At 44.2% G+C, this 20,136-nt stretch overlaps 1 protein-coding gene across 1 annotated transcript in view; it reads left to right on the top strand.

Annotated features, from left to right (window-relative positions):
* The window catches only part of AMFR (autocrine motility factor receptor), a 1,604,297-nt gene that overhangs the window by 491,514 nt on the left and 1,092,647 nt on the right, over nucleotides 1-20,136 (top strand). The gene's annotated exons all lie outside the window — the stretch shown is intronic.

Below are 20,136 nucleotides of genomic sequence, written 5' to 3'. Positions count from 1 at the left end.
GTTTCTTAATCCAGCCCTAAAAGGACTTATCGGCCGCCCGTCAGCGAGATTATTGGCTGTAATTAAAATTGAAACAGTATGGAATGTCATTGATGTTGTATCCCCCAAATCCATATGTACAAGGTCTCATCAAAAAGGGGATGTTATAGAGAGATCCCTCCTATTAATTAACATCTATTGGTGCCCAAATATGGCTAAGGAGATAAAACTGATAGCTTCAGTGATGGAAATGTTAGTCTAAGCAATGTATCAATGGGAGATCAAGATTGTCATTTGTGGGGATATGAACATGAAGTTTTTGGACAATAATGGTGTTCCCCAGAAAGAGGGTCGGTGGAATGAACGAGAGCAAGAATGGATGAAAAATGTTGATGAGAGAGATACACCTCCTAAATGGTCAATCAGTGGGGGATATACCCGGTAATTCTGCATGGAGATCAGGAAAGGGGGAGTCCTGTCTAGATTATTGCTTTGTGTCAAAAAATCTAAGAGAAATGGTAGAGCAATTTTCGATCAAACCCCAACGATTGAGTGATCATGATCTTCTGGCCATCCACTTGGCAGGGTGAGGGGGTATCTTGACCGGTTGTAAAAATGGGGGAGGTAGAATTAGGATGGGGGAGGGGGGGAATCGACTAAGGCTGAAACATCAAGTTGTAAAAAAAGTAAAAAATCTATATACGGCCCAAATTCAGGAAAATCCGAACAAAATTGAATACGTTGGTATCCTAAAAGAATTTGAAAAGAAGAATAAAATCAAGGGGGGGAAAGGTTTGGTCCCAAAAGCATGTATATGATACTGAATAGGTGAATAGAGGAAGACAGATGAAAAGGGAAATAAGAGCTATTGGGAGGGATGCTCACCCTGATAAATCTGATAGAATAAAGAACGTCAGGCAGAAGTTTAAAAATGGGTGCAAGAACTCTATGGCCATTAGATCACAAAATGATGCAGAGTATGTTTTCAAAGCGGTGTGTGCGCAACAAAAAAAACAAAGATATCTGGAAATTAATCAATAATGGGGGCACCTTTAGAGAAGTAAATTGTCTGAACATGGTGTCTGAATGTGATTGGGTCCAACACTACTCTCCCTTGTTTGCAGATCCTAAATGGAAGGATGAGGTAACTACCAAACACACAAATCTGATGTGGACCTTTTGAGTTTGATGAACACAATGCAGACATGATGATTGGCAATTTGAGCTCCTCTCGAGCGGCCGGGCCTGATGGGCTGTCAAATCCAGAATTGAAAAAGAACAGAGAACAGTGAGCCGAATTGCTGGTCATCATGTTTTCGCAGATCATGGCAAATAAGGAAATGCCAGCTTCCTGGAGGGAGGCCAACATAGTCCCCATCTTTAAAAAGTTAATCGAGTGGAGCCTAGGAATTACCGTCCTATTAGTCTGCTCGATTCCATAGCGAAGCTCTTTGCAACTGTTTTGTTGAGAGATCTCAAAGCCTGGGCTTTGAAGAGCGGCATTTTGGACCTACAGCAAACTGGTTTCATGAAGACGGTAGGCACATCCCTTAATATTTTTATTCTTAATCTGCTAAAAGAGAGGGTGTTGGATTCAGGAAGAACATTATACCTCCCCTTCATGGACCTAGAGCAGGCCTTCGATGGTGTCATCAGGGGAAGGCTATGGTCAAAATTGAGAAGATGGGGATGTCCAACAGATTTGGTCAGTCTATGGAAGCCCTATATACTGATACTTCCGTTCGGATCAGGTTGTCCAATAAGGGGATATTATCGGAAAAGATTAACACCTTCCCTGGACTAAAGCAAGGGTGTGCGTTGGTGCCACTTTTGTTGTGTCTATATATAGCTGATATGGCAGAGTCACAAATATCAGTTAAGGCTTTTCCACCGAAGATAAACGGGAGGGTGGTACCGTGGATCCTGTTTGCAGATGATTTGGTATTTTTAGATCAAACGCAGATCGGGCTGCAGAGAAGTCCGAGTGCTTTTGAGTCATATTTGAGCCCAAATGGCATGAAGGTCAATGTCAGAAAATCTAAAATTATGGCTATGCAGGCAGCTGGTAAAAAAGAAAGGCGAGAAGTTCACCTGGAGAGTAGAGGGAATTCCCCTAGAAATCATTGACACCATTATTCATCTGGGAGTAACAATAAATAAGAGTAGAAGCGAATTTGCTCATTACCTATACTTGCGATCTAGGTTATCTATATTGATAAACTAGGGAAGGAGCTTTCAGAGGAACTATGGGAAGTTCACGCTTATCCCAATAATTTCATTTTATAAACAGAAAGTGGCCCAAATTTTTACTTATGGTGCCGAATCTATACTCATCTATTCTTTTTCGGTGTGGGAGAAGCTAGAGGGCTTGTTCTGGCGTAAGGTCCTGAGGCTTCCCAACAGCTTGCCAATCTGTGTGTTAAGATGGGACTGAAATTGCAGTCACTTGAATGCATGGTTATATGGAAAACCATGGCTCTATACCGGAAATTCAATGAAGAGCTGCCCGCCGTCCATTTGAATTATTGGAATGTGGCTATGAGGCTAATGATAAACATCTAGGCTCTTGGAAACTGAAAGTAGAAAAAATCTTGCAGGCAAGGGATATAAAGCCTATGGACCTAATGTCAAACCCGACAAAGGTTAAGAAGAAGCTCCAGGCCTGGGACTGGATAGATACCAGCAAACGTTGTAGGAAGGATAAATTGGGGCACATGACGATTGGTGATGGGAAAGGTATGAATGTGCTTCCAATATTTGCAAAAATTCCCCTGCCCCAAGATCTGACATACTGCTCCGTTGTCGTTTAAACATCTTGGACACAAGGGAGGTGCAGTGGAAGAGGAAGATGCCAGGGGTATCAACAATGTGTTGTAGATTTTACAAATTGGCTGAAACGGTGGCATGTCCTATGCATCTGGTAATGGCCTGTAAGTCTCTAAGCCCAGTGAGAAATGTTTTCCTGAAAGGATATACGGGTATGGAGTTGACCCTGGACCCATTGGAATGGTGTTGATGGGTGAACAAACCGGATTGGTAATTGCCGCAATGAAAATGTTGGAATATGTGTTAGCAGGAAATGGAGTTGTGGAAGATGAAGAAAAAATGGCTTCCTTTGTTTAAAAAAAGTACAATTGTAAGTGAGAACCATGAAATTCCTAAAGTAAATTGCCAAGGAATTATGAAGGGTCGATGGGGATAGGCGATAGCTGAAATTGTGACTATTTCTTATTTAAAATATGGAATGTGATTATCAAGATGAGGATGTGTTAACTTTTTTTAAATGTTAAAGGTTCTATGCTATCTTTTTAACATTTGGTTGTTATTGTTTTTTTTAAACCAATAAAACCTATTAAAATAAAATAAATCCTCTCTATGGATACAGTCCTTCCTCGCCAACAGAACGATGAGGGTATTCGCCCCTACGGCTTCTGCTGAGCCGGCCCCAGTCTCTTGTGGAGTATCAAAGGGTTTCTGTGTTTCCCCTAGACTGTATACAATGTTTACTAAGCCACTTTTTGACCACTTTGACGACTTGGGCGTCACCTACACTAACTAGGCTGATGACACTCAAATCCTCATTCCTATCACAGGCTCCTATGACATCGACTCCAAACTACTCCATGAAATATACTAAAATATACAGGCCTGGATGGCTATCTATGACCTTTGCTCAAGGACGATAAAACTGAGCTACTCCTTATTGGACCGCAGAACTGACTAAACAAACTAGTCAACCAATTAAAATCCTTTAACATCGATAACATTACTATTAAAGAAGTGAAAACGTTAGGCATTTACTTTGACTCGGCCCTTACACTAACAAGACAAGTTAATGCGACAGCCTCCACGGCGGCCTGCACATTAAAACGTATTGATGCCTGCAGACCCTTCCTTTCAACAGACAACTGCATTACCAAAGCCTTCATTTTATCTAGACTAGACTATTGTAATGCCCTGTATGTTGGCACAAACAGCCGTAACTTCAAAAACTCCAGGTGCTACAAAACAATGCCTCAAGAGCGGCACTCAACATCCTGCGAGCTAACCACATTACCTTTGCAACACAAAATGTCCACTGGCTCCCAGTGCAGGATGGAATTGCTGTCAAATCCCTATCACTAACACACAAGTGCCTCTCAAATTCAGTCCCAAAATATCTAACGAACAAATTCACAAAAAATCAAACCAACAGACCCACCCGGTCCACACATGCACACCTTCTAACAATACCTAGATTTAAACTGCATAAAGCAGGGGGTAACAGTTTCCTGGTACTAGCTGCTGAACTTTGGAACTTCATGCCCCCGGCTTTAAGAGCTGAACTGTCCTTTTGGACTTTTCAAAAAAATCTGAAAACCTGGCTCTTTGCACATGAGCGATAATGTATTATCTATCCTGCTTATTTTCAATTGTATTTGCACTGTCATGAAATGTTTTTGTCACAATGTATTTATCTGTATCCCTACTGTAATGAAATGTCGTTCCCTAATGTAGCAACACTGTAATCTTCAAGGAATGTGCCCAGATAATCTTGGATTAGGTGCGCTTTACAAATGAATAAATACATGTTTTACTGTTACCACTACTTATGGGGTCTAAATGAAATGTCTAGAAACCACACAGGACCAGGAAAAGATGCCTGCTAATTAAAATAAATGTTGTTTGGCACCATGCAAAGCTTTGTAAAGTAGCAACAACTTGTCTGTACTGTATATGTATTTGTATTTTATTGAGTCTTGTATAGTGTTTTTGTCCAAAGCGCTGTACAAAATTAAAAACACTGGTAAAAAAAAGAATGAAGTATAAAGTAATTCAAATATCACATCAGAGAGAAAACAATCATGGACAGTGAAGTCAGTGGTTTTTCAAAGAGACCCGAAAGAGGGAATATACAGTGATGGAACAAAGAGATAGAGGAAGGATGTTCCAGTGGAGAGGACTAAGAAGCTGGAAAGAACGAAAGAAAGTGAGACTGAGCACAGGATTGACAGGGAACAACTAACTTGAAAAGACAGGAGGAGCGAACAGAGCGAGAAGGAGTATAAAAGGACAGCAGAACAGCAAGATAGTCTGGAGCTAACTCATAAAGAGATTAAAAGACTAGACAGAAAAAATTAAATTTAAGTTGGAAATGAAAATGTAGCCATCCAAGAGATGCAAGCAACGCGGAAATGGAATTACGGTAGGAAAGAAGACTAATTACATGAATAGAAAAATGGTTAATGGATTTCAAAGGAGCAAGACGAGAAGAAGGAAGACCAAAGAGCGTAACAGAACAATAGAAAAGTCGAGAAAAAATAAGTGAAGAAATAAGCAATTTAGTCACATAAAGTGAGAGACGAACGAACTTTGCGAATATATACAAGTGAAAGCGACAAGAATGGGATGTAAGGGAAATATGATGGGTAAAATAATTATTAGAGTCAAAATCAAGACCAAGATTACGAGCAGTGGGAGAAATAGTTGATGGTGGAAAGGAGATAGACGGTGGTGGAGAAAGTTTGTTGGCAGGGAATAATAGAACCTCGGTCTTCCCAGCATTCAGAGTAAGGAAGTGTAATGGCATCCAGGACTTAATGGCTTACTGTACTTAAATACTCTACAACAAATTGTCCCAGGCTTACCTCATGGTGTGGGTATTTCTTCAGCTTGCTGTGTGGAATTCTGCTGATGTTGGACTACTTTCTTTTAAAGCTGCCTTATCATGGTTTGGCCCATTGTAATAATCAATCCATATGAACTAAAGTTCTTTTATTGTTAGACGATGAATTATGATCCTCAAAAGCAGAGGCCTGCAAGCCTATTTGCATTAAAATGCATTGCCATACTGAAGTTGTGGGATTTCAGAATAGTTGAGATTGTCTTTTATTTCTGAAGATTTCCAGTCCATGAATTAACTTGTTGGGACCACAAAGTATCTGGTTCCTTTTTAAACTGCATCAAATGTGGGTGTGATTTTTGGTTGAATTGAAAGGTATATTTTCCAGTTACATGGATTACTTTAATTACTTCGGTATTTTGGGGATTTTACTTAGATATATTTGTGATGAGGCAAAGTGACCAGCAGTATCCGGTTATGGAGTCAGAGGTTGGACAGGGAGGTCTATTTGATTAGAAATAGTTTGCGGATAGAGGTTTCATGCCCTGGGAAATGGTACGTTATTTTGCTCACTTGTACAGAGCCTTTTATACAGCAGAGGATACAGGCTCAAGTGAGAGGATATGGGAATACCTGTGGAAACTGAGTATACCAAAATTGACAAAGGGTTTGATGCAACCCCCTACACCCCTATAGCGACAGAGATTATCCAAGCTAATGAAGGTAGGGGCCGGTGTAAAGCAGTGGGTAGCATTGGTTTCACTCTTTCCATTGAGGTTCAAGTATGTGTTGACCCCTTTATCTGGCCAAAACTTTTAATAGCATTTTGGGAACTGTGGTATCAACTGTGCTACCAACGTCTTCTTATTATCCATGTTATCAGTGTTTCCTAAGGAAAGGTGGGACCTGAAAGACTACAGGTAACTTAAGCCCATTTGATTTCTCAGTACAGACTTCAATGTTCCATCGCAGGTTCTTGCATTGCGGTTGGATGCCTTGCTGCTCAGGCTCATTTACAATGACCAGGCTGGATTTGTGCAGTCTCCCCAGGGCTGCGATAATATTCAGCATACTTTGGATTGTATAGCTTCGATGGATGAGAGATTGGCTGGCCCCAGTGCATCTGTCCCAGGATGCTGAGATGGCGTTTGACTAAGTAATCTGGAGATGCTTGGGTGAAGTACTGAGCTACATGGGCTTCGGGCTTGGATGGTTGCAAGAGATTGGTGCTTTGTATTCTACTCCCTTGGCAAGGGTAGTAATGAATGTGGTGAGATCAGAGTAGTTCCGTTAAGGAGTAGTTTGATGGAAGGCTTCCCATGTATCATTTTTGCTATTTGCCTGGGTAATGGAGCCATTGGCCAAATCCATAAGGAAAATTTCACTTTTTAAGGGTTTATGTTGGGAGCCAGGGAATTTAAACAAAGCCTTGTCACAGATGATGTCCTCTTATATTTGACAGACCTTGTGCCCTCTATCCCGAAATGGCTGGATAAGATTGAGTTATATGGTGGCTAATCCAGATTTAGGGTAAACTTTCATAAGCCCACAGTGATGCCAGAATGCCATTAGGAGGAGGGTACAGGTGATGCATTTAGCATGCTTCCCTTTGAGATCTGTATTCATTAGGTATTCCCGGAAAGTCTGCACCCTGGCGTAACGGTTCAGAAGAAAGGTTTGGTACATTCCGGCACTTGTAGGGCGGAGTGAGGTTATCCTTTGGTACTTTGGAACAGTGACAGCAGAGATTTGAAAGCCTGACCACTCACCCTGAAAGCTGTCAGAATAGAAGTTTCTGGAAGAAAGCCAGCCTATGTTTTGTGATTTCTTTGGGGAGGAACCCATTTATGTTTAAGTTGGGCCAGTATACCTGGGGGTCCAAGTGTCCAGAACTCTGGACACTAAGGAATGTGGCGATGTGGAAACAGCGGGAACTTTGTAAACAATGACTATCCTACCAAGAGTCTTAATCCTTTCCCAAATGTTGCATTGCGGGCCCCAACAGTGTGTTCACACAATTAAATAGGATATCAATGCAGTTTCTTTGTAATGGGAAGAATTCAGGGTTAGCATAACAGTTCTGGAGGATCAGAAGGAGGCAGACATTGTAAATAAATGTTCACTATCTAGTTTATTTCAAGTAAATAAGGCCCGCCTTTCCCTATGTCTACAGGGTGTGCCCTATCTATTTTACTAAGGTTCTTGTCAGTCAGTGCGAATGTCCAAAACAAGTGGGTTCACAGTTCAGATCTAACCTACCCAAGGAATGAATTTGTTTTCAAAAATTGATTAGCAGAGTTTGCGAATTAAAATGTTCTTGATAAGCAAACAAACGTATTTGATTAGCAATTTTGTACTGATATTTTTGTCACCAGATGTTATTTGTACCCAAGACATAAAATGAGCAACAATACAGCATTTTTTGTATATCGCTGAAATAAAACATGAGATGTCTGTAAAATGTAAATCTTAGCTGCATGAATGGACACACATACGATATGATGAAAAGGCTCAAAAACAGTTTTCAGTGAAAGGCTTTGGGTGCAGTCGGTGTTGCACAGGGCTGTGTCCGTGTATTGCATGCTTATGGCCCTTGCCTGTCATTAATATCAACGGTTTTCAATATAGCATTAAATACCACTTTCGATGGAGGGCAAGGCCTCTAAAGGTCCTCAAGCCCAAGCCAAGTAAGCCCAAGCACAGAATTCCACCCCTGCGCACCCATGAAAGCAGTATTTATCGCTATTAGTACTTTGAGCCCCATGTGGGGTGCTGAAACTTTTTTGTTAGTATTTAAGGAACCAGGCTTTGCAGAATTTCTGCTTCCCCTAAAAAGAAATCACACATGTCTGCAATTGGAAATAAACATTTCCATGATCCGGATGTGAGCCAGGAGGCGTGCAGCTGAGTGGAAAGGGGTTGAGAAGTCTAGTTGTGGCACTCCAGTGGACATTGTCCTGAGGCACTGACTCCAAGGACTGGGTGAAGGAATGAAATGCAAGCAGCTAGTTGCAGATTCTGCTTGTGTTCAGTCTCTCCCGCAGGTGGTAATATATAATGAAATTATAACCATAAAGCAAAGTGAGCTCTGTAAGCGAATTACAGTGCATAGTATTGTAATAGAGCTGTAGATGTACAGACTGGATGGAATGATTGATGCTATTTTGCGTAAACATCTAGTCCGCTTTGTATATTCATTATGTGTGAGGAAAGTAAGAGTAAGCATAGTGGATGGCATAGCAGGCCGAGAACTTGGCAAATAGGTGGCTAATTGTAGTTTGCAGCCATCTCATTTTAAGGGTAGTTGGTGTAAAGCGACAGGGTGATGAGATACAATGTCGAGGAGTTTGGGATCAGCTCCTTGGTTGAGCACCTGTTTCACAGATAAATATAACCTGCAGAACTAGTTTTGCTAGCAAAAGCATTTGGCCGTGTGATAATGTATATTTTTTAAGTGTTCACTCATCAATATGATGCACCTTCCCCCAGCAAAATGAAATACACTTGATAGTATGAGATTTAGCTACGCTAACCTAAACTTCAATGAAAAACAGACAATGCAGTGTTTGATAGTAGCATTACTTTAATTATGCCTTATGTATTAATTTACATTTTTAGGAATTCAATTGCAGGACTGTCTTAAAAAAATAAAATGTTGACACATGGTGGTCTTTGCCAAACAGGATATAGTTGGCTTAATAAAAGTATCATCAGATTACGTCTGATGGGCAGTTGTTTGAAAAAGAAATAACTTGTTTTGCCTAGCACTCACACACAGGGCTTTGGTAATTGTAGTGGAGGGGATGATTTCTGTGGCACTCTCTCTCTCTCCGTTGACACCTTTGAACTTGCAGAGAGAAGAGGCTGGAGAGATCCCGGAGGTCAAGAGGAATGCAGGGTGACTTGTGCTTTCATTGAACAAGGTAATTTAAATCGATAGCTCTGTGGCACAAGTGTCAGTTAAATTAGCAGATCTACAGAATTGCAAGAGGAGCATAATTTTCAGAGGCGCATTGAAGAGCACCAATTTGAATCTTATTTTCTCTGAAGTTTAAGCTACAAAATGATGAACATTATGACGTTGTAAACCCTCTTGTCAGTTGATGTTAACCACAAAAGCGCTTGCTGTTGTGATGACGCTCTTCAGGCATGGGAGTATACCCGGATAGCAAACCATTGGAGGAAGTAGGGCTAGCATAGAAGTAAACCAGGTAGAAGTTGATTAAGTGCTATAAAGTGGTGCTGACAGACAATTTATTTTGCTTGTGGTGCTGAAGAAAGAGCTGTATAAAACTGCTGTAAAGGAGTTATAATTCTCTGGAATTCCTCATTTGTGGCAAATCATACTAACAAAGACAATTATTGTTGCTATTGACGAACTGAGAAAATGTTCTTTATTTGAAGAGGACAATTCTTTCTCTTGTTCAAGGAAGAGAAAGAACCTTCTATTTTCTTTGTTGAATCACTGGAGTGTTGGAACTTTCTGTTGACAAGTTGGAGTTGCAAAGAATTGTGTTGGAACTTTGTGAAAACCAGGATTTCCTTATTGCTTTTTGGAACTGTGGAGCAGAATCCTGGTTGAATCTGGGAAAGGTGAATTCACCCAGGTTATAAGGAGAGACTGTTAGATTCGAAATTAGATTGTTAAATTATTTGTTGGCCATTCATTACCTCATTTATGTATTGTATGTTTAAGTGCGAGGGACAGATGACCTTTGTTAGAGTCCAAAGGGTAAGAGAGAACAAAAAGCAACTCCATCATCCGAAGTAAGAGGAAAACTATGGTCTAAACTGATTAATTTGAGATTTGCACCCTCTAAGGATGACAGATTATCACAAAAAGTTATTGGTACCAATTTGGGAAAGAAGGGACCAGTTTGTTGATCTAGATTACATTTATGTTGCTAGAGAACTGTTACAGCATATTAAAACGTACAAAGTTATCAGGACTGTCAACAGTGACCATACTCTTCTAACCACCTCATGGACGACTGAACACAAATCTGCTGAATCATTCATGAAGGTACAGGTGGAAGTGAATAGCAGTGGCAACTGACTTGAGACTAAAGGGTGAGGACATGAAAGCCCTAACCAGTAAGTACACTTCAGCTACAAGTAACAAAGGAGGAAACGGCGAGAACAATCTTGTGGACTATACGCCCTTATTAGAGTGCTTTGGCTTCAACAAACCGGGTTGCAACAAAGTGGCAAAACATTGACACCACACATACGACAAACTCCTTGTGGAAAAACGAAGAGAAATGAGATGCATAAAGCATGTTGCAGCTAAATCAAAGCTAGAAGAACACAAAACGCAAGCAAGCCACGCATGTCGCCTATAAAACCGGAGTAGCTGCTCGTAGACCCGCAATGCTCCAACACGATTCTGAGCAAATGCTTTGTTTATTAAGTGTAAGAAAAAATAAAGAATTTTGTTCACTGATCAAGACAATTTCATCAGTCATTTCTGATTCTCAACTAAATTACGTAAGTGAATTAGCTTTTAAATAAAACTTCTCCACTTTATTTCTCGGACCAACCCCAATCGATTTGCATGTAATGTCAAAAGCAAGTAAAGAATGGACATGCCACAATGATTTCGTAGTCATTTTAGGGAAGATACTAAAGCTGAACTCGTCAATGGCACCGGGCACTGGGCTCCGGCGGCTTAATAAATGCAATGCTGAAGGAGCACCCGGAGGAATGGGCCCACTTTGTACATGAGGCAATTAAAAATGTATCACATTTTCGACTAATACCAGACTCTTGGAGGACAGCAACGGTAGTACCCATCTTCAAAAAAGGAATAAAAGAAGATCCAAAAAACTGTCCAATCGCTTTGCTAGACGTGATAGGAAAAATCTTTGGCTCCCTCTTGCTGACACAATGTCAAGATTGGACAAGAACAGCTGGTTGGACGGATCCATTCCAAACTGGATTTGTAAAAAAAACATCAGAACGCAAATATTATGCTGTTAAGCATTGTAAAGGGCAAAATCCATCAAGTCAGACCAAAGATTTTCATAACATTCGTTGACCTGGTCCAAGCTTTCGACCGGGTCAATCGTGACCGCCTATGGAAAAAAACTAGTAGAGGAATTGCCCAGATAACTGAATAGAGCCCCTAAATCGCGCAGGTTTACTATCATCTAAAATTCCGACGACATGGGGGGTAAAGCAGGGCTGCCTGGAAAAAGCAAATACCCGGAGAGAATCCTTCAAATGGCTTTTGGGGCTCAATAGGATTGAGCAAGTCAAAATGTTCAAGTACTTGTGAGTTATCTTTAACAGCCCTGTGGAGACTCCAATGCAGGAAGTACTCTTGGATAAAGTAAAAACACTGGCTACCCAAGCCAGACTAATGGACAAAAAATAGGGTCGCTTTTCATTGGTTGCACCCATAATTTTCTACAAGGCCAAGATAGTATCCACCTTTAACGTATGGAGCCGAGGCAATGCCAGAGATCCCATCCAAACTATGGCCTAGACTTGAAGGCATATTTTGGAGAAAAACGCTCAATCTCCTTAACTCCACGGCAGCATCAGTAATTCGTAGAGAACTAAGCCTCTCATCGATGCACGGTACGGCAGAATGGAATAGCCTGGCGCTATACAGAAAAATCACACTACCGACAAGCCCAATAATCTTCCAGATAAAAAACACAGAATTAGTGAATGGATCAAGTAAATTACTAAGTGGGAGACTAAAATCAGAAAAAAACTGGAAGAACTTGGTTGCTCTGACCTAGACTTGAGGTCAAATGCAACTAGAGTAAAGAGGAAGCTCATGGACTTGGATTGGATTCATACTTTGGACAAAGCTGCCTCCTGTAAACACATTAGTGACCTACTGGCAAACACTAAAAAGTTGAACCAACTCCGGGGTTATCTATTTCCAAGCAGATCATACAGAGACCTTCTTAAGAATGCGATTAAACCTGCTTCCTACTATTGCGATGAACGCAATATGCCGATAATCAGAGGGAAATACCTGTAGATTTTGCTCTTCATTGGACCAGGTAGGTGGAAACCATCAAGCACTTACTAGTGTTTTTTCCTGAATGATTGAGTAATGGATAAAGTACTTGGTTCCTCTGACGACCAAGCTCCGAATAACTGGCGAGGAAGCATGGTGGGGGCTTCTAATTAATGGAGAAAAGACAAACTGGGTGATAGCAGCAGTCTGTTTCGTATGCAGCCTTTTTCCCCAAAGATTTACCACCCATGGAACTAGAAACACGGTAAACTAAGAAGAACATAGGTCCAGATTGTTTAAGGGTTTATGGATCTCAAAAACTGAATTTAACTACTAGAAAACAGACAAGAACTTTTAACAACTGTCCAGGCTTTACATCTAAACTGAGATGACGATTGTTGGACTTGATGGACATATAGGTTTCGAGACAGTGAAGCGAGTTTGCTTTAGCAGATATTATTTAAGGATGGGATTATTTTTGTAGCTAATTTGTAAAAATTGTAAACCAATGGGGTTCCAAGATGACCGCCTGCAGGTGAAGATGTACGTCTCCTGAGCTCCGCACCAGCAGGATCGAAAAGGGGTCTAAAGCACGCGAAAAGGTGCAGGAAAACGCAGGCAAAAAGCAAAATTACAGTGACTACAGGTGCGGACGGGCGGGTGTCCCCATTATAGACGTGGAAGAGCTCCGAAATATGGTATTCCACTAAAGGGGCAGTCCGGGCGGGAGTCCCGACGCGGAAGACCTGGAGGTGGATGGGCAAGTGAAGAGCCCGGCAGTGGTGGCCTTTCTAGCGGAGAACGAGCGTACCTCTCTCAAACATTCGAGGCTCATAATACCACCCCCCCACCCCCGAGAACCCCTCCAGCGATTCGGGGCGGCCGGAGCGCTCCTCATTTGGCGGACCGGTGGCGGCACCTGCGACAGTGGCTGCCCGGTGGTTGGCGCAGCGGCCCCCTGCACGGGTCGGGTAGCCCTGGAGAACCCTGTGAAGCCCGAGGAAGATCTCGCCTCAAAGGTGAAGCAGGTCGGCAGTCGTGGCAGATGAGGGGCGTAGGAACCCCTCTCTCAGTGCGAGCCTGAAGCAGCCCAGCAGAAGCTGATAGAGGAGCTGGGGACAGACAGCGGGCCCTGTGGAGATACCCAGGACCCAACGAGTGGAGGCCCGTGCAGCCCGAACGGACGGGGTGTTCCCCGCCCTGCCCTCACCCCCCAGGCGAAGGATGTTGGGGAGAATTCTCCTTCTAGGGCTAATTTCCCTCACCTAGTGAGTCCCCCAGCAGCTTTGCTGGACTTCTGGAGTTTTTTTTTTCTCCACCTGGTAAGAGTGTACATCCTTTTTCACTCTTACATGTGTTTTGGCCTATGTGTTTTTACTACTTGTGTGATCTTGGCCACTGGAGCACACCACTCCAGATGCCCCTGTTCTTGTATGGGTTACACAGCACCCTCAGTGTAGTAACCCAGGGTTGTCTTTTAGACTGCCCTCTGACTCCATTTCGCTGGGGCTGACTACTGTCCCCCAGAGAAAGGTAAAGTTGCCATTTTTACCACAGACCCAGTAGACCCCATCTTACATGGAGTACTGGAAAGGGCTAATCTGTACCCCTTTTCCGTCTGTACCTCCCTGAGCATTGTTTCGCTCTTTTAACATTTAGACTTAGCTGGTGGCAGTGGTATTTACCCTAACTTTTCTACCGCGATTTATATTAGATAAACGTGGTAATACTTTTGGCTATTTTAACAGCCTTAAGCATAAAGCTGCTTGACCAAATCGTCTTTCTTTTTGGCTTCGGTTGGGTTTATTCGCCATTTCTTTTTGTTAAAGTCCTTCTTGTGTTTTACTTTGCGCGGCAAACTAGGTTCGCCTTCTTTGTTCAGTCTTGTGGCGGGCTTCTGCAGAGAAGCCCTCCTCTTGGCGCCTGGGTGTCTAGGTAGACTGAAAGTGGGGAAGGGGTATAGTCACCCCCTGCACAGGGTACCCTAGGAAACCCAAATCACACTTTGCTATGATTGGCTGAGGTGGTTGTCCCGGCCGGACAACCCCCCTGCTGCGTGATTGACAGCCAGGCTGTGTGAATGGGGGTTTTGCGCATAAAAGGCAGGTCTTTTGGGCTAGAAGTCAGTCGCCTCTGGAGCTACAAGGAACCGAAGAGAAGCAGAGAGAACAACGGCTGCTGCAACTACCCCGTCCCGGTGAAGCCCTGCTGCAGTCCTGAGCTATCTACCCTTCGATGACTAAGAGAAGATCCAGTCCGGAGTCTTCTTCCCTTGAGCCTGGTGGGGATAACTAGCTCATCTTCTTCAGACAGAGGTCTCTGTCGTGGTCGAAATCACTGCACACTGCTGTAGTGGTCCGGATAGCCACCTGCCAAACCTCTCCTGTTTTTAAGGAGCGCACCTTTTATTCGTTGTCGCTACTGCCGGCTTCATCCCTGTGTGGTGTGTTAGGCAGAAACCTGTGCAGTTCCCTCTGGGACCACTGCAAAAGATTTAGGACTACAGGTGTTTGGCAGTAAACCCACTTGGTAGCAGTCTGTACCACACAGATTCACTTGGTAGCTGTGGCTGAGCAGTCAGACTTCCCTCAAGAAGAGTTACGCAGTATACAGAGTATTCACAATAGGTCAAAAGAACACAATAGAACAAGTAAACACTGACCAGAGCTTGGTGTAAAAGAGATATAATTATTTATTCAAAACCACATCTAGAAAAACACACAGGCACTAATAGTAAGCAATCCAAAAACACACACACTCCCTTAAAAGAATATTAGACAAGTCTTAAGTAAAGTCCCACTTATTTTCAGACAGCGGTGAGCGCTTAACGCAGATGGCACTCTAATAGTTCATTTTAAAAAGCGAGAGAAAAGCAGAGAACACATTGAAACCAGTCCCAACACTTCCATAAGAACACAACAAGAGAGGAAGGCAAAGTAAAACCGTGAAGTTAGAGTTCAGAGGGCCGGATCCACTTTCAGAGGATCAGAACGAAATGCGTCCAAGGTCACACGGTTGCAGTGCGCAAAAGTCTTGCAAAGGTTCAGAAAGGAGTTGGACCAAAGAAAGAGACCAGTTAGAGGGTCAAGGCAGCCAGCCCAGTCCAGAAGGTTAAGGGATTATTATTACCTTGTAGCAATCTTTAGAAAGGGAGGCCTGGTGGACACGGTACCTTAAATTGGTGAGAATACTCCAGCGGGGGCAGTTGTTCCTGGCAGCGGATGCAAGTCGGTGCTTCATCCGGGTGAAGAGAAGATCTCGTCGGGGAGGAAGACAGGAGTCCGTTGCACTGCCAGGGAAGAAACCAGCCGCGGAGTTTCTCAGGTAAAAGGAGCGGTCCTTTAATTCGCGGTCCAGTGATAAGTGGCTATCCGGTTGCCGGGGTGCTTGGCACGGGCAATTCGACCACAAGCCGGTCTGGGGTGCAAAGAGAAGAAGGTAAACTGGTTGTACCCACCAGTCAGGGGAAGAAGCCTCTCCAGCCGGGAGATCTTCTCTGTCGTCGGGAAGTGGTGAGTCGGTTCCGCAGGGCTCCACTGGTGGTGTCGTCGTGGTAGGTCGGCTCAGCTTCTCCCTCGTCGGATTCTCAGGTCCTGTGGCGACTTCTGAAGTTCCAGTCCCCAAAGCCCTGCTTTTATGCAGCATACCCCCATTCACTCAGCCTAGCTGTCAATCAAACATGCTAAGTGGTGAGCCGGCCGGCTCACCACTTGGGCCAATCACACAAGAGTGCGACTTGAGTTACCAAGGTAACTCAGTCCAGGGTGCCTAAACCCCCTCCCACACCCCCTGTGGTACCCAGACAGAGTGGCACCACTTTTGGAGGCTTCTGTGGAGAAGCCCGCCAAAAAGTGGAACAAAGGGCTCGACTTGGGTTGGAGTCACAGAAGAGAACACAAACGCCATTTTAGAATCGAGTCCTGGCAAAAAATACCAACTGGCGAATTAATATTAAATAAATAAACCGGCGGTATGTTCGAGGCTATGAGAATTAAATAATTAAAGTTGGTAGCCTCGAACAATGGGAAAATCCCATAGGGATATATTCGCGGTCGAATATAAAAAGTAGTATCCACTGCCACCAGCCAAAACTCGATCAGGGGGGACGGAGACGTGCCCCCTCGACTAACAGACCCCGGGGCAATCGAATTGCCCCGACCTGTACGTCCACAATATGATGGTTTGTACCGGTTTCTGTTAATAATTTGGGACTAGTAAAGCCAATGGTGACTTTACATGCCCTGGGAGAACAGTAGTCAGTCCCAGGGTATGGAGTCTATGGTGGGGTGTCACTATGACACCCCTGTGTCACTGCACGGAGGGTGCCGTGTAACACACATAGTTAAAACACATGAGACCCTATGGAGTAAAGGACCCCATAGCCCATAAAACACATTAACAGTCAAAGGAACACCATAAATCATGTCCAAGAGTGGGAGAAAAAGAGTCTCACTCTTGGCAGGAGAAAAAAACAAACTCCAGAAATCCAGCAAAGCTGCTGGGGGACTCACTAGGTTAGGAAATTCAGCCTAAAGAGAGAATTCTCCCTAACATGGTGCAGACCCCCTTCAGACGTCCTCCTTGACAACGAAGCTCCAGGAATCGTGGGTCTGCGGGAAACCAACAGGAACTGCCAGGGCACCAGCTGCACCATTGGAATAAGGTACTGTGTTTTGCTCGAGGAAACTGGGTGAATACCTTTTCTTCATCCTCAAGGCTCGTCCTTGTCTTCCCTCCCTCCTTATAACTTTTGCTTCTGAACATTGCGTCTGACCTCAAACTATCCAGAAGAGATCGCATCACTCCAGCCCTAAAAACCCTACACTGGCTCCCAGTTAAACATCGCATCACCTTCAAAACAATGTGCATAACGCACAGGGCAATCAGTGGACAAGGAGCAGAATTCCTACAAAAGAAAATAAGTCTACAAACCAACGAGACCCCTCCGATCGAGCAACGAAATCCGCCTGGAACTCAAACTATACCTCAAGAAAAAACTTGGAGGCACCTTCTTCCACCACTTAGCTGCAAAAACCTGGAACAACATCCCAAAGGAAATAAGAAACACTGAAGATCACCTAAAATTCAGGAAATCACTAGAAACCTGGCTCTACAACACCACAGACTAAACCTGAAAAACAAAACTGGTAAAAAAGGATAACTAAACCGAAAAGACACGGACATCCCGGACCGGGGAGAGTTAAGCCCATGGCAGCTGGACGAGTGACATCGGATAGACAGGAACACAGGCGGTACACACAGAGATTGAGTCAACTGACCCAGACACTCCCACCAACTCCTTCGCCTGCACCGTAATTTAATTACCGCCAAGTACCACGTTGGAATGGAATTATAGAGACATTGACAATCCCCACACTACCTGAGAGGTTGTCATTAGCAGATGCACTGGCCACTAGAGTCTAAATGGGGGATAAGGGGAGCCACGAGAGAGCATGTTAGAGGTGGGGGCCAGAGGAGTAAGGAACCTGTAGACAAGTCAGACCCAGATCAGGACAGAGCCGCAACAGGGGAGACTATGCAAGCCGAGCGCTTCTATTCAGGATAGAGATGCAAACTAACCAACCCTACTAACAACTTCCCTTTCTGCATACACCTCTCAAACTCAAAACCAAACACAACCAAAACCTACAGCACAACAAACCGCACAAACTTCACTACATTGCAACAACAAAACAAAACACACATAGCCTTGCACAACAGTACACGACGACTACGACCGCAAACACCCCAGGCCCAGCCAACGGACCCACCGGGCTGAGGCCGCCAACAGCACATCACTGCTCTCTTGCATTTTCCCTGCTTCCTCCCACTAACTCAACCTCTCCCTTTTCAGAGCCGCCAGAGCGCCAAGGGACCACTACGGTGGTGATAGTGCGTGGTACAAATGTCCTTTAACATTAACATAACATTGACAATATCAAAGTACTTTTGGGCTACGGTGAATCGTGAACTGTCTAACGGTGTATTCTTTGGCAACAGGTCTCTGGTGTCACTTAACCCTGGCTCCGGCCCTTTGACTTTTGAACTCCTGTTTCTGAGTGTTTCTCGATGCTGTCTGCCTAACCTAAATATTGCCTGTGATTTTTGTCTCCAACTCCCTCTGGGTATCTCACGTGCTAAGTGTGTTTTTGCCCCGGTAGCATTTCATGTCACGGATACGCTTTTATTTAGTAGACCGAACTGTCAAAAAGTGATCGCAAACGTATCCGCGGTATTGTTTTGTTCATAACACCGGTTCATTCAAACACAGGGTACTTACCTTGAGACATACTGTATAGAGTGAATTGGTTAGTTGTAGTATATTTAACGTGTGGTTTTGTTTAAAGTTTAATAGAGGTGTTGTGTTTATAACTGATGGTTTAAAAATAAATGTACTTATATTTTTTACCTGAAACCTTGAGTCAGTGTTTGCTTGAGTCACAGTAATTGTGGTCCCTTTGTGTAATCTCTGCTACTGCTCATATACTCTTGAGATAAGCATGGCTGCTCTGCTACTGCTACCACTATAACTTAGTAGTACAGGCTTGTACCAAAGGTAAGACTTATATTGCCACCTGTTATCTTAATCGTGGGTAGTGGTCCCTAAGGGCACTGCACAGGATTCTGCCTAACAAAGGGCAAGAAGATACCAGATGGAGGGCCCATCACATCGGGGAGGCTGAACAGTAGGAGTGGGGGCAGCCCCAAAACAACAAGAGGGACGGAGGGGTCGAAGCAGATCGGCAGTCGTGGCGGAGGAACCCCTCTGTTGGAGCGTACCTGAAACCGGCCCGCAGAAGCTGGTAGAAGGGCCGGGGACGGACTGCCGACCAGGTGGACCCTCCGCCGGATAAGCAGATAAGTGGAGGTACCCAGGGGAGGTGCCCGGGATCCGGCCTGTGCGACCCGGGCGAACTCTGACACGTCCCACCTCCCCCCGCCCCCCACGCCCGGGTGGAGGACGGGAAGACGGCGGACGGAGGGCCCATCACATCGGGGAGGCTGAGCAGCAGGAGTGGAAGGAGACCGCTGCCGGTATATGAATATACTCAGTGTTTGCAAGCAACTTTGTGGGAAGCCACGAAACCGGCAAAAACAGACTGGGAGACAAAGCATCAGATCCAGAAGCTGTCCACAAATGCCACATGTGGCATGTAGCAAGCCGCTCACTACCGACGTGCGGCGAAGCTTCAGACGACTATTAGAGTGTCTCCAACAAGCCATTGGCGGCAAAGGCAGCCCCATAACAACAAGAGTGACAGAGCGGTGCAGACGCGGAGTGGCCTAGAAGTTGTAGGTGTGGACACGAGCCCCGCCGGGGAGCACAGGGCCAGTAGGAGCTATGGACGCCAGGGCTGTAAAGTATGAGTTTCGCCCCTCATTCCCCTCAAAATACTCAATCAAAATACACAGTCACTGACGGGAGAACCAGCACCAGGCTGTCTACTGGAGCTGCCCCTGGGGAGGTGGAGAGAGGAGTGGGCCAGATGCTCTGCAGACATTCTCTCGGAGCCGGACGGGCCCCACTGAAATAGGAGCCAACTACCCAGCAGCAACATACCAAACAGTAACCCTAAAA

The sequence above is a fragment of the Ambystoma mexicanum genome, chromosome 1q, assembly GCF_040938575.1.
Source record: "Ambystoma mexicanum isolate Mex_15411 chromosome 1q, UKY_AmexF1_1, whole genome shotgun sequence".
In the NCBI taxonomy this organism is placed as follows: Eukaryota; Metazoa; Chordata; class Amphibia; order Caudata; family Ambystomatidae; genus Ambystoma; species Ambystoma mexicanum.
Note: the sequence above shows the minus strand (reverse complement) of the source record. Positions and strands in the feature narration are given on the sequence as shown.